General features: G+C 35.0%; 1 long non-coding RNA gene across 2 annotated transcripts; it reads right to left on the bottom strand.

The window, feature by feature from the left end:
• Positions 1-499: 499 nt before the first annotated feature.
• Positions 500-7,062, bottom strand: LOC135733512 (uncharacterized). Of its 2 annotated transcripts, XR_010526963.2 has the most exons (7): positions 6,947-7,062; positions 6,661-6,853; positions 6,403-6,508; positions 4,452-4,748; positions 3,340-3,396; positions 2,379-2,422; positions 500-736 (listed from the first exon to the last, which is right to left on the bottom strand). It is a non-coding gene; the product is annotated as an uncharacterized lncRNA (long non-coding RNA). The 2 variants fall into 2 exon arrangements; XR_012335155.1 differs by lacking the exon at positions 6,661-6,853 and having other exon boundaries at positions 6,947-6,972.
• Between the last annotated feature and the right edge of the window lie 8,048 nt (positions 7,063-15,110).

The following is a 15,110-nucleotide window of genomic DNA, read 5'->3' as shown; positions in this document are numbered from 1 at the left end:
TCTGCAAAATTATTAAATGTACAAACAATTACTTATTTCCCACAATCAATCTTCAAGTAAAAAAAGCTTTGTATAGAGTTGTCTATCATGTTGTCACTTAAAAATTAAGGTGCTCTAAACCACAGCATTTCCATTGCTTGATAGATAAAATGTGTAGGTAAAATATGTGATCAATTAGAATGGATGATTGATTTGTTTTTAACAACACAAGACAGGCAGAACTAAATATCGTTTCTAGAAACTAAACAGTTTTCCTATAAATAATACAAGAATCAACAGCTATGGATGTTTTTTATTCTCTGAGCAAATACATTTTATGTTGTCTTGAATGTTCACCAAGTAGACTTTTTAATAAATAGTGTGTGTGAAAATAAAGAAACCAATGAATTCCTCAATGTTTATTGAAAAAAGTAAAGTAAATAGACTCACTGCACTTAACATCATTACATCACAGTAGGATATAACATTGATTAAAACAGTTAAATTGACAATAATTTGGTTGCAAAACAGTATTAACAGTATTCAGTATTAATATCCAAAAAAGTGCAAAAAAGCAAACCTGAAAGGAGGAGCAATAAAAGGGTCCAGGAAACAAGTGTTTGTTTAAAACATAAAAGAAAAACAAGTTACACAAAGAAAATAATAGTGCTTCTTATTGTATCAGGTCCCCAAGAAGATGCCGAAGCACTAACAAGTGTCCCCATCCGCCACCCACTCCAATGGCCACTTCTTTTATCTGTAACACAAAAAGAAAAAATGCAATTACATGTTTGGTTGGGCAAATAAACTGTAGACACATTAAAGGAGAACACCACAGTTTTTCAATATTTACTATGTTCTTACCTCAACTTAGATGAATACATACATATCTTTTTTCAATGCGTGCACTTAATCTTTGTACAGCACTTCTTGAATGTGTTAGCATTTAGCCTAGCCCAGCCCCATTCATTCCTTAGGATCCAAACAGGGTTCAATTTAGAAGCCACCAAACACTTCCATGGTTTCCACACTTTCCATGTTTTGTTTTGTGCCACCATACTTACTCGTGTACTACTCATGTAAGAGTCTTTAAATATGGAAAACATGGAAGTGTTTGGTGGCTTCTAAATTCATCCCTGTTTGGATCCTAAGGAATGAATGGTGCTAGGCTAAATGCTAAAGCATTCAAGAAGATTAAGTGCACGCATTGAAAAAAGATATGTATTCATTTGTCTAAGTTACATAGTAAATATTGAAAATGGTGGTGTTTTCCTTTAAGACACATTAAAACTGCAGCTGTTTTCCTAAAGCTGTGTTTTGGTGGGGGTTCATTATATCACAGTAGGATATGCAAGTCAACAATGCAGAAGAAAGCCTTCATTGTTCTTTTACATCAATTTGTGTTAAAGCATTACTTGACTTGTTGCATTTTGTTCTGGTAACTCCAAAGAGAGGAATGTGAAGTTCACATTTAACTTTAAGACAACATATGTGATAAATGAATCACAATGTTAACATTGTTTATGTCTCAATTTGGTGTTTTTAACAATTAAAGAATTATGAATTAAAATCATTATTCAACAACTTTGTCTCTAATTATATGGAGAAAATACTCCGCAGTCTAATTCCCGTAGTTTAAAATCACCTGTGTTTCCAACGTCACAAACATAACCAATCACATCAACACAGTTGAACGCGTGCATCAATAGTATGTATGTATGTATGTGTATATATAGTCTAAGCTCAGCAGTTATGCGTCTAGACAATGGTCACCAATCCTGGTCCTTCAGGTGTGTTTGATTAGGGTTGGAGCTAAAATCTGCAGAGACACCGTCCCTTCAGGACCAGGATCGGTGACCACTGGTCTTAGATCATATACATGTAAGTAGATGCTACATACAGATGTTCTAGCTGTGCAATTGAGTAGATTAGCATATTCATAGATCTGCGCATACAATGTGACAAGCAAAACTTTATGTTATTATATTATATAATTTTTTTATTATGATGTTCAAAGATGCATTTTAACTGATGCAATTCTTGACTAGAATGAGACTTTAAAGAAAAGCACATGAGCAAGGTAACAGGGAATTCTATATAAATACCTAGAGACAAGGAAAGCTCATTTTGCAATGATGCCAAAATCTTACATTTTTGTCTCGACCTTATCTTCTACAAGGAGTTTAATGGGTTGACAAATCCTCAGAACTATGACTTCACGCAGGGCATTTAGTGTGGGCATACTACCTTAATTTCATTATTTGCCTAAATTGTTTTGCATGTTAATTGTGGACAGTAGGTGTTAGTGGCAATAAGATATACTGACAACAGATTAAAAGTAACAGTGAACATGCCACTTCTCATTGGCATGCGTTTTAACACTGAGACGTTGTACATACCAAAGTTTGCATGACTCCCACTCCACCTGCTTCCATTTCTGGCCCTAAAAAATAGTGGGACTTTTTTAGTTTCAAATATTTACTGTGTTTACCAATAAGTTTAAGACCATTACATCAATAACAAAACAAAAAAAACTATATCATCCCTTTTCAACTGGAACATTATATAACCTGTGTATTGATTTGAATTGTATTACATTTAACCTTAATAACTCTGGATTTGGCAACCCTCTTCACAGGGTAAAAATCCTGTCTCCCTGTCACATTGTGTGGACATTCTGAAAGGAATACAATACTACATTCAAAAAGCTTAACACTACACTAAACAAGCATTACAATAATTGGTTAAGCTAGCAAGGGTTGTACTTGGGCACAGTTTCGCACTGTAGTTTTTTTTTTTTATACTGTAGTAAACTACAGGGTAGGGTGGTTGGGATAATTTCATACTCCTATACATAAAGATAGATAGCATTCTACTGTCAAACAAAGTAAATGTTAGGTTTTTAAAAAATACATTGTTTACTTTATGATAAGTACACTGCATAACTGTGATTTTATTTTTTTTCTACATAAACTCATCCAACATAAAGAACATTGTGTGAAAATGTTACCGTGATATCCTTAATATTGACTAAGTAAGGTCGTGTCAAACATTGAAATCATAGTGAAATAAATAGGTGAAATCAATGATGCAGATTATTCAGAATTTGATTCTTAGACTTTAGGCCATGTTTTTCATGTTTTCATGTTTCAAATTAACTTGGAGAAACGAGAAACACAATCTATATTCAGAAATTCTGAATAATACATTTTAGAAAATGGAATGGGAGTAATAGTCTGAAAACTTTTTTTTATATACACTCCTCCATTGCTGATTAATCTAGTTAGATTGTGATCTTTTTCCCCATCAACCAATTCAAATTTAGCTTAAAAGTCATTAAGATGTCTGTTGTCAACACACCTTTCCTTTGATCTGGCCGCACTGTAGTGAGAGCTGGAAAGCCTTCTTTCACACCATCTGTTAACAACAGAGAAACATTTAAAATGTAGAAATTATTATGTAAATTACTCAGTTTATAATAAAAACTTGACTTTTTTCCAAAAAATCTTTTCATAAAGGCTGCACACGGTAAGCACTGGACGCAAAATGTCTTGTACAGTCAGTAAGAAATAACGCAATCACAGTAAAGTAATCACAACAGAAAATAGCCTCTCATTCCACAGCTTTATAATCTCAAATAGACAGTTTATACTTGCATGGACACTTGCACGTGACTGGGCAACTGGCCAATGAAACATGATCATTAGCAGTTCCAAGTGGGCTCTAAATCTAACGCAACTAAGCCACACAGTCAACAGAAAGTATGCCATTTTTCTTTATGATATTATGCAATGAGATATTGTGATAAAGGTACAGAGTCAACATATTTTGCACCCCTAATTGGAGCCCACCAAAACGATGTCTTAGATATAGGCAAACACAGGCATGATTTAAGTTATGACAACAGCATTTCATGGAATTTGCCAAACACACACAAAACTGTTATTTGATTAATGTTACCTCTCGTCAAAATTCATGAAATGCTGTTTTCATTACTTAAAGTGGTGGCCAAAATGATTAGAACACCTGACAGATTATTAAACCCACATGGGCTATGAGATAACATTACCGATAAAGTTCTGAGGAAATATATTGACACTATGCCAGAGAGATGTGCTGCTGTAATTGCTGCAAAAGGTGAACATACCAAATAATAAAGTTAAAAGTGGATAAAAACAGTACGACTCACCTCATCTGATATTTGTTGTGCTCAAAGCAACCATTGTTTAGAAAAGTAATGTTTCGGAAACAAAAAAGTCAATATTTCACATCTGTCAGGTGTTCTAATAATTTTGACCACCACTGTATATAAATATCAATTTCTGCAACTCCTATTCCAAATGCTTTGAATGCAGGGATCCCAGGACTCTTAATTTGATTACAGTTTCACATTACACAAAGTAAGAGTATGGTTTTTTATAAAGCTTAGAATTTATTTTCAATGCACTTCATAAAGCTCCTTTTTTGCTTACCTTTTCCAAGAGAAACTGGCGAGGCTCTTGGGAGTCCATCTGGGTAATGGGTTTCTTTTCCCAGATGCAGTGGGGTTGCATGGTGTCCTGAGGGCCCTAAAAGGGATACTGGCTGTCAAATTGGGGAGTTTGGTGGTCCAATAAGGGCTGCTGGTGGTCCAGTTGGAGCTGCTCTGGTATGAGGCAGGGCCACTGGTACCTGGAGATCAGGTTGGGCCATTTGTGGTCCAGTTGGGGATTCAACTCGGGCTGATGAGGTTTTATTGACTTGTTCTGCAACACCTTGTGAGGTCCCGCCTACATTTTCGAAATACAGAATTATTTAGAAAACACTGATCAACCGTTTTAACAATTTTATAGACCAAACACCTAAACAATTATTTTAAGAGAAAAACAACAATAAAAATAATCATAATAAATTGCAGCCACAGTAGTAACAAGAGATGTAGACCTTACAAATGTAAAAAGTGCTTATTGTTCTACCAAACAGTAATAATTTAAAATAGAAATGTGATGGATGTTTGATAGTCTGGATGTTGACCAATTGTGCCACTTGTTCTACTGGTATACTGAAATTGTATAACTACAATATTCATATTTACTATTTACAGTGTCTACCAATACAATGTGATAGTTAATGTTATAAACAAATGATAAAATATATGCAACTGTAAAGTTACTCTGATAGGACCAGTGTTATCACCTTTAGGGGTGGTTTCCTGGTCAGAGTTGATACTAGTCCCAAAGTAAATTGCATGTTTGAGCGTTTTAATTAGAAAAACACCTTGTACTGACATATCTTAACATACATCAGTGCCAATGTTTGGTCTCTAGATGCAGACACTGGTTCCTTGATTAGTAGTAAATCACCATCACCTGCTTTCAGATGGAGCAACATTTACCACACAAAGCGAAGTACACTGACAAGCTACGCAATATTGCATTTATCATCGTTGACAAATTGCCTGTGACAATGAACTGGATATTGCCTAGCTTTTCAGAGAAACACAGCTTTGTGTAGTAAATGCTGCTCCATCTGAAAACAGGTGATGGTGATTTACTGCTAATCAAAGAACTGACTTCACTGATGAGATGTGCAGGACAATTTCATGCAATTTATCCTGCAGCCCTATTTGCAAGCATTTGTAGAATAAAATGTCAACCCTTTAATCCACATTAGAGGTCAAGCTTAGTTCAAGCTTAGTTTAATGTCGTCTGTCGTCCTGTGTCTGGACTGGATCATCTGGTGTGTGCATTTAATTTTATTTTAGATTAAACTGACAACCAAGCAGATTGAGTTATTAATGTTATTTTATTGATACTTAAACATGATCAGCTACATAAAGCTAGCTAGCTTTTAACCTCTCCCAACACTTGAGAGCAGTTGTAGCTGCAGTGATAGCTGCCCACTGTTCAGTGTGTGTGTGTGTTTACTACTCACTAAGATGGGTTAAAAGAATAATTCACACTGTCATCATTTACTCACTCATTATTTTAAACCTATATGAGTATCTTTAGTCCTTTGAATGCTAAAGATGATAATTTGATGAGCAAGGATGGCAAGGATGCAGTTGACAGTACTCAGTGACTTTCATAGTATTTGTTTTAACTACTATGGAAGTCAATGAGCAACATCATTATACATTATCAAAATATCTTTTGTATTCAATAGACAAAGGGAATTCATACTGGTTTAGAACAATGTCAGAATGAGGAAATAATGACAATGTTAAATATTTGGGTGAACTATCCCTTAAAATTGCATGGGTCACTTTCGAGCATGCATTCAACACTTGACAAATGTGTCACACACACACACACACACACACACACGCACGCACGCACGCCAGTTGTAAACTAAAAGCATCAATCACAATCTGAGTACTACATTAGTTGAGAGAAGGCACCACATTTTTACCTGTAATTTTTTATATTATTTTTTATTTCTTACCTTGAATAGGTTCTTTAATCTTTCCAAGCATGTAATGGATGTCTCAGTCAAGTGACAACGGGGTGTCAAAACCTCAGACCCCCAAGCATTTGGTTTTCTTCCAGGCCTTGACAAATACAAAACATAACAAACACGCAAAATAACATACAATATATATATATATATATTGTATGTATGTATGTATGTATGTATGTATGTATGTATGTATGTATGTATGTATGTATGTATGTATATAAAACAATAATCGCAATTTCATACCAGCATATCTTCCATATCTTCATCTTCATCATGCACCCAGCTCTCCCGCTTCTGATCAAATTTCTTCAGTTCTTTTTTACCCGAAGCTTATGTGGCTGCTCTACCTTGCATGTGTTGCAGGTTTTGCAAGCTACATTTAGTTGTGTATGGCAGACCACACATTTTCTAGTTGTTGACCCCTGGCCTAGCATTTCTAATAAAGATAAGAGTAAACGGGAGAGAGTGAAAGAGACTTTGAGAAGTACAAAGCAGGGCAAGATTAAAAAAATTAAAAAGCAATACTTACTTGAGGAGAGTGAGTGAGTGAGTTGATTATTGAAGTGGCTCTTAAAAGAGCCGTTGGTTTTCTAAGAAAAAAAGTATAAACTGTGGGTGATGTTAACAGGGAAGGGTGGTGGGGACCGGACCTGAGAAAAGAAAACAAAAACATGATCAATTCTCTTACAGGAAAGTATCCTAGGTTTGTCATTGTTTTATAATGTGAAATATTATTGTAATCTGAATGTAATAATGTGAAATATTATTGTAATCTGAATGTAAGTGCTGCTGACGGTGTCAGCAGCGATCGCTCTCTGTGATCGATTGGTTCCGCCTTGTATGTTTAGATGTGCAGATTTACAATGAACACAATTATTTACTTAAATCGGTTATTTTTTCATTAAGAGCTTATTTCACGAACTGTATTCCGCGCGAAATTAATAAAACTACTGGTTTAAAAAAGCTAGAACAGCTGTTTAGCAAATAGCAACATAATATAATGCAGTCACTGCAGCTTTCTGAGCTGAGTATCAAACAGTCATCCAATAATGTTTCTGACCTTAGTAACGTAAAAACCACTATAGATAACTCCATAGTCCACACACGCAAATTAAATGTTATGCTGCACCAACTTTAGGATTTCTTAAATGACCGCACCTGAACAAACAATTGTGTCCTCAATATGAGCCATTTGGATTCTGACCAAACGCGTGCACTGACTTGTCTGTTGCCTTAGCGGTGATATTATATTGCTAACGTTGCAACAAAGACTTAACATAAACACAGGATTTACTCAATTTTAGTAACATTAATCACCAAATTTCCAAGAAAGCCTTACCCATGGAGCTCCAGAGAACGCAATATCACTGCGTCGCTTCTCTTGTTGAAGTTGTTGGCAATAAGAAATTATCGCCCCCTATTGGTTATCATCCTCATAAATGCGTGTCATTTTCACGCCTAGAGGAGGCAAAGCGTGACATTGACACGCATCCTCTAGTGGACCAGCGTGTCTATTACACGCTTTAGCGTGATACTGGGTTGAATTATTGCATGCACATACGGTACAAAGCATTATTATTTATTTAGATTTCAGAATGAGCACGTTTATTGTCATTAATACTAATATGCTGCGGTCTGTCTGCTGATCTGATACTGTAATAAATAATAACGGTGATTAAAACGCAAAATGTACAACTTTCAGTAAATAACTATTTACATGCTTTGGACGTTTGTGTTGTAATAATGTACAGGGTAACTTCACATATAAAAACGAAGACGAATAAAGTGATGTTTTATCATTCAAATCTGATAACGTCCATTGATTTAATAGAACGTTTGGGTATACCAACATGGCGGCACGGTGGCTTCACAAGTGTGACGTCATGCGCAACCCAGTCATTTATATAGATCAGTGGTCCTCCTAACACCCCAGTATAGTGACGGGGACACTATCAAAAAGCACCGTCATTCGGATGAGACGTTAAACCGAGGTCCTGACTCTCTATGGTTGTTAAAAATCTCAAGATGTCATTCGAAAAAGAGAAGGGATGTGCCAAAACCTGGCCAAAACTTGCCCGTTGGCCTACTAATCATCCCCATACTAATTGGCCACTAATAAGCTGGTGTGTGGTGGGCATTCTGGCGCAATATGGCTGCCGTCGCATCATCCAGGTGGATGCTGCACATTGGTGGTGGTTGAGGGGAATCCCCCTTTCATATGTAAAGCGCTTTGAGGTCTGCAGAAAAGCGCTATATAAATGTAACAAATTATTATTATAATTTATTTTTATTTGTTATTTTTTAATTTTCTCATTTATAATTTTTTTACATTGTGATTTTAATGTGTCTTCTTTTAAAATGTTTCCCCCTCTTAGATTGTTTTCCCATTTCTATGTACAGTAAAGCACTTTGAATGAAATGTGTTATACAAATAAACGTGCCTTTCCTTATTGTCACATTGCCAAATCATAGAAACATAAAAGGGACACTGCTATTGGAAGTAACCAAGGGGACTATTTTCGGCAGTGTGTAATATTACTAAGCCTGCTGCAGCCATGTTACAGCAGCAAAGTCCTTGATTATTACGCCAGAATGAGAGTATAGTTCCTGGTCATATATGCCTAGAAAATAACAACTTTGAATTTTCTGTTGGTCTTAGTACACAATGTAACTACAGAAAATTCAAGTTTTTAATAGGAAAAATATCAAAACTCTTTGGTTATTTTTTGTGCGATGCTAATGGTCTAATCACATTCAATGGATTATGCTAAGCTATGCTAAAAGTGGTACCGCCAGACCCAGCGATTCCAAAACGATAAAAATCAAATGTTTAACTCTAGGGGAGCTGAAAAAATAGCATATTTTCAAAAAAGTGGAGTGTCCCTTTAAATATACATATTTACAAATTCATACATATTAAAATACAGACAGATTAATCAGCAACCAAACATAAACAAATGGCTTTTGTAGCCTAAACTTTGTCGACTTTCACAAAGAATCAATAACAACAGAGTCCCCCTAGAGTAGATTATTTCTGATAACAAGCAAAATAAATAACAAGTCAATTCAATTATAGCTAAAGCACATAAACTACTACACAGAGCTAACGTTACTGTGTAAAATGAATGTATACAATGTTAGCTACAGATCCTTGAATTCTTGCACACAGCAGTGATCAATGCTCACTGTCTCGCCTAATTTTTAGGAAGTCGAAACTTCCTTTTTATTTCGATAAGGTATTTGTTCCAGAGGTCAGTTTAGCCACAACCAGACTAATAAATAAATAAAGAGCGCAAGTTAACTTCAGGCCAGGCGCATAACTGTGGCAACCTGCATGCCTCTGATAAAACCGTCTGTAAAGATATAAAAGAATAAGTCTTAATAAAATGACTAAATAATATTAATGATAATAAAATACAGTTTATGCAATGCTATGTTTTGGTTATTTCCCAGTTTTGTTTCTGTTCCACAAGTCATGGCAGGACTTGACGTACCTTTTGATGAATCTAATAAATCTGTACATCCTCATTTGCAGTTTACAGTCACATGAGGGAGATGTTATTTCAAAATTTATGACGATCACAGTTTAAGTAATGGCTTTATGTGGTTTACGTGGTTACAATTAAATTGGTTGTCACTCTAAAAGTGCATTGTGCTTTCAATCTCATGCTGTGGGACACCACACGTGAAGGTCTTAATAGCTGTGGGGTTGTCCAGTATTATTTTTTGTGGCATTATTGGTGGCCAAACCATTATTCTTGGCTGATGTTAAATATTTTGCTCATAAAGCTAAAACATTGCCAGCGATTATTATATTTGGATTGGATATGATGAGCAGAATTAAAACAAAAGTTCAGTGTGCATAACAAAGCAGTGGGATTTACAAGTGTTTTTTCTTTTTTGTGTCAATGCAGTTTTGTCATTAGAATGGCATAACTAAAAGTGCACTTCAGAGAATCATTCAGTTAAATAAACTGTTTACCTTTTTCTAATGTTACTTACAGGCATTATAACGTTATAACGGCAATCAAATTTTTTTTAAATTAAGCTGTTTGCATTTTTTTAAGAATGAATGAAAGACAAACAGTAAGAGTTATTCTTGAAATAAATGAACATATGTAACTGTAAAGAGCAGTTGTTCTCGTAGGCAGACTGTTCAACCTAAACCCACACGTGTCCCACGGCGAAGCTTCAAGTGTTTTTAGAGGCCGGGTTAGTCACCGCTGCAGTGAATCATCCTCATCACAATGCATCACATATCCGAACACTGCCGATGCATAATAAGACCAATGTGATGTATACAGCTGCTCTAATTCATTCCCACCAGAGAAAAATACAAATTGTCTGATTTATTTTACCCCACAGGTGTTATACAATAAAGACTATTTGTTCTTGTGTGTATGGATATATATATATAAAGACATATTCTTACATGCATATACACATATATGGCCAAAAATGATGTCCAACTCTTTTTATTAAAAATGCATTAAACATTTTGTATGCATGTTGAATTGGTGTGTTTGCAGTATAAATTGAAGCTTATCTTTAAAAGGAATTTAAGTAGACTTGGCAAACTGACACAACACATGCAGAGTTTATAAAACCTTATACGTTGAATATTTTTGTTCTGATTGGTTGAGAAATGTATGCATTTTTTTTTAATGCACACCTAACCTATTAAATGTCTCAAATTAACCACCAGAGCAATTTCTGTGGTAACAACGATATAAGCGGTTGTGCCGCATTACTACCTTGGGTGTGCATTATTTCTGAATAATTAAACGCTCATTCTCAATTATTTCTTACATACAGGAGCCCACAATGACTTCAAAGTATCACCACAAATAAGGATCAACAAACAAAATATTTTTTGCCAGATTTTTTTCACATTTGGCCAGTTTTGCATATGTATGTATCTGAAGTTATTCTACTGATCTAGTCATAAAAAAATCCCGTCATTGATGTCTTCCCAAATCTGTTGAGAGTTGAGAGTTTCTTTACAGTGACCTCGCTGTGATGCTTTATAAAAATAGCTCCTGATATACATTCCCATGCATACTTTGTGTTCCCATCACCGTCATGATGCATGGTTGGATGAGCAACAAAGGATCACAAATAAATTAGAAGAAATAACTTGATATGATTTTCTTACTAAAGGGAACTAATATGCCCTACTTCCTCCTGGCCGGCATATGTAGACAGCTGTGTACTTTTCTTTTCATTAATCCCCCATCATCACCACAAGCAAACTTTAATATTATTTCCTGTATTCTGCTTTATAGAGATATAGTTTATCAAAATAACCAATCCCATTAGATTGGACATACACTGATATAAACCGTATTCCTATAGTTCACTTAGGTCAAGGGTTTGATCTCCAGAAAACACAGATATTGATAACAATGTATATGAATGCATTCAATGAAGTTGAATGCACTGTAAATTGCTTAGGATAAAAGTGTCTAACAAATATAAATGTAAATGTTACGTTTATTTTGTTTTATTATAGTGATAAATACTAGAGACTTAAGGGCCATTCACACTATGGGCAAGTTAAAGATTAAAGAGAATAGAGTCGTTCACACTGCAACTACAATGATAAAGATATGAGAAACTAAACCTTTAAGATCAGTTTTAGAGCGATTTTTTTTTATTTCAGCTGATTTACAATAAATCATACTGCCAAATATAATCTCTGGTGGATTTATGTCCAAATTGGACTCTCGTGCATTTGCTACTGTATTTAACCCTCAGATGGTCCTTGGGGTCTATATGACCCAAATGACATTTCATAAGTTAAAAAGGTTCCCTTCATCCCAAAGATATACAACTTTTTCCTAAATAATCTATCTTTACATACACAAAACACTGGGTTTGATTTGGTTGTTCTAAAGATATGTAAAAATATTAATCTGGTCATTGGGGTCAATATGACCGCAATTGAAAATGAATAGGAAATGCAAAAAAAAATATTTTTTTCCATTTGTCAAACAAATCAATAAATACAGCATAAATCTGAAAATCTCCACACAGAAATGAAGGCCTGGTACTTGTGCACAAATACAATGTAGAAAACACGAATTCAATTTCTAGATCAATATCTAGAAACAATTTAAATCAAATTTAGATCATAATTCATGTGAATTTTTCATAAAATGTGATATTTTACATGCAAGCTAATGGTGTAGTTGAGGAATTTAGTGTTAAACAGGTAGAAAAAGTACTTTATTTCTCCCAAAACACATCAGCATTAATGTTTAGATGGGAAGTAAACAAAAAATGTATTTATTATTTGTATAATAAAAAAATTATATATTTTTGTAATCACTATTTCTGGGGTCATTTTGACCCCCAAGGACCCTTAGTGTACACAAGAAAAATGGGGCTTATGAGGGTTAAAACTGTAAAATTTTGCTAGATTATTTACTCAATCTACAGTAATTAATACAAGTTATGGATTGATCTATGGCTGCATATTAATGCATTAATAATGGCATAGTTAAAAAATAGATATGCATGTACAAAATATTACTAACAACAACACAACACTCTAAAAACAAACGGTGGTATATAGCACCAAAAGTGGTTCTTTGCTCGTAATCATAGAAGAACCATTTTTAGTGCCATATAGCACCGGTGAAGCACCAGTGTAGAACCATATAGTGCTATGTAAAACCATAAAGGGGCCATATAGAACCACTATAACACCACATATGGTTCTACATAGCATTATATGGTTCTACACTGGTGCTTCACCGGTGCTATATGGCACTAAAAATGGTTCTTCTATGATTACGAGCAAAGAACCAGTTTTGGTGCTATATAGCACCGTTAGTTTTTAGAGTGAACAATACTCTCATATATTAGTGCACGTCAACTTCAACACGTCATTTCTCCCACTCGCGTTTTATCGACCCACCCATAGACCATCCCTTAAAAATAATCAGGACAGAAGCGGTCGAAAGTGAAACACCAGGTGCCTTATTTATAAAGTGTGCATACGCACATATTGCATAAAGTGTGTGTACACAAAAATCCATTGGAAAGTCCATATTTGTCTTGGATGTGGAAAAGTGCTTAGCGCCATGTCAGGGTCTCAGCAGACATATGCACCTTTGCTTGTCTGATTGTGGCGGGTTTTTGGAAATATAAGCCATTCTTGCTGCTCGAAAAGGATTTGAACAATGGCAGTTTCTCTTTTATATGTAAATGACATAAATTAGACATTGTTTAAAGGTGGAAATCTGCAACTGTTCAGCTGCGCACAATTTCAAGCTCATTTACGATTTATAGATTTCACATCTGAAAGTGAAGCATTTGCAGGTTTTCTATGCATACATTCGTTTTATAAATCACACGTGCGCTCTTTTGAGAAATGGACATAAGATCGAATTTAAGATGTTTTTCATCCAGCATTTTATAAATGAGGCCCCAGGTGTGAACAGACATGCATCTCTCTCATCCACTTGTGATTTGATAAAAATGCATCTTAATAGCAGGTATAAACAGGACCTTAGATTATGTATGGATAACCAATATTGTATTTTGTTGTTGTCATGGTCATATATTCATCCTTTACATTTTAGAAATGGGATATATTCCTTCTAAAATTTGCTATCTTTCCAGACACAGCATCAGTCTGTCCAATCAGAGGAGAAGTTCATTGAAGATGATACATTACTGATGCAGGAGACCTGTCAGACAAAAGCTCTTGCCGAACAAAAAAAGCTTTCTTTCATCTGCCCACATGGATGTTTCTCACCATTTGTTCGTTTTTTTTTTTTTAAGAACAGTACTGCAGTTTCAACACCGGCCTTCGTCAGTGCCTTAAACAAACAGTGCTCATCTGTATGCACAGAGATATGGCAGGAATGATGAGACGGTTCTGCCAGGTGAAGGAAGGAACGCAGACCGCAGCAATGATTTTCCAGTAAGGGGATGAGAAACGACCGAATAAAAACAAGAAGCGATTTAACATGACCGATCTGATCATAGGTATCATTCATTTTCCATACATTCTCTTTAAGTCATGTTTTCTATTGTGTTTTAACAACATAAATGCGAGTTATGAAACATTTTAATATAAACAATATGTAAAGTGTGCTGCTTGGGTATCAGTTAAAATCGACTGGTAATCATATAAAGGAAATGAAAGTAACTTATATACGTAATGCAACTGCTGAAACATCATTGTCAAAGACAAGCTCACCAATTTTAACACCATGACCGCAAATAATTACTGCGCATCACAATATATAATAATTATTAGCATTTAAACTATATTGCTCTTTGTTTGTTCATGTCAGCTAATGCATTTACTAATGTTAACAAAAACAACCTTACTGTAAAGCGTAACCCTGGTTTGTAAATTACAGTACACGATACAGCATATACATAGTATATGACAGCATATATGACCATTTTTCATATGCATGATCTCAATTCTCACTGCAATATACACATCTCTGTCTGTCGCACTTTGAACACAATATATATTATGAGATAATATCTATTGCCTTTCTCAATAGGTTTGTCTGCTTTTAATATTAATCAATTGAACACTGTCTAGATATTAATGTCTCGGATCTCTGCACAATAGACATAATGCAACAAGGTTAGCATCCATTACAAGACCCATGTTTCAAGATTACTCATTACTGTTACCTCTAAATGACCAAAATAGCAGGCTG

Source organism: Paramisgurnus dabryanus, chromosome 15 (assembly GCF_030506205.2).
Source record: "Paramisgurnus dabryanus chromosome 15, PD_genome_1.1, whole genome shotgun sequence".
Taxonomy (NCBI): domain Eukaryota; kingdom Metazoa; phylum Chordata; class Actinopteri; order Cypriniformes; family Cobitidae; genus Paramisgurnus; species Paramisgurnus dabryanus.
This window is presented reverse-complemented; position numbering and strand designations above follow the sequence as displayed.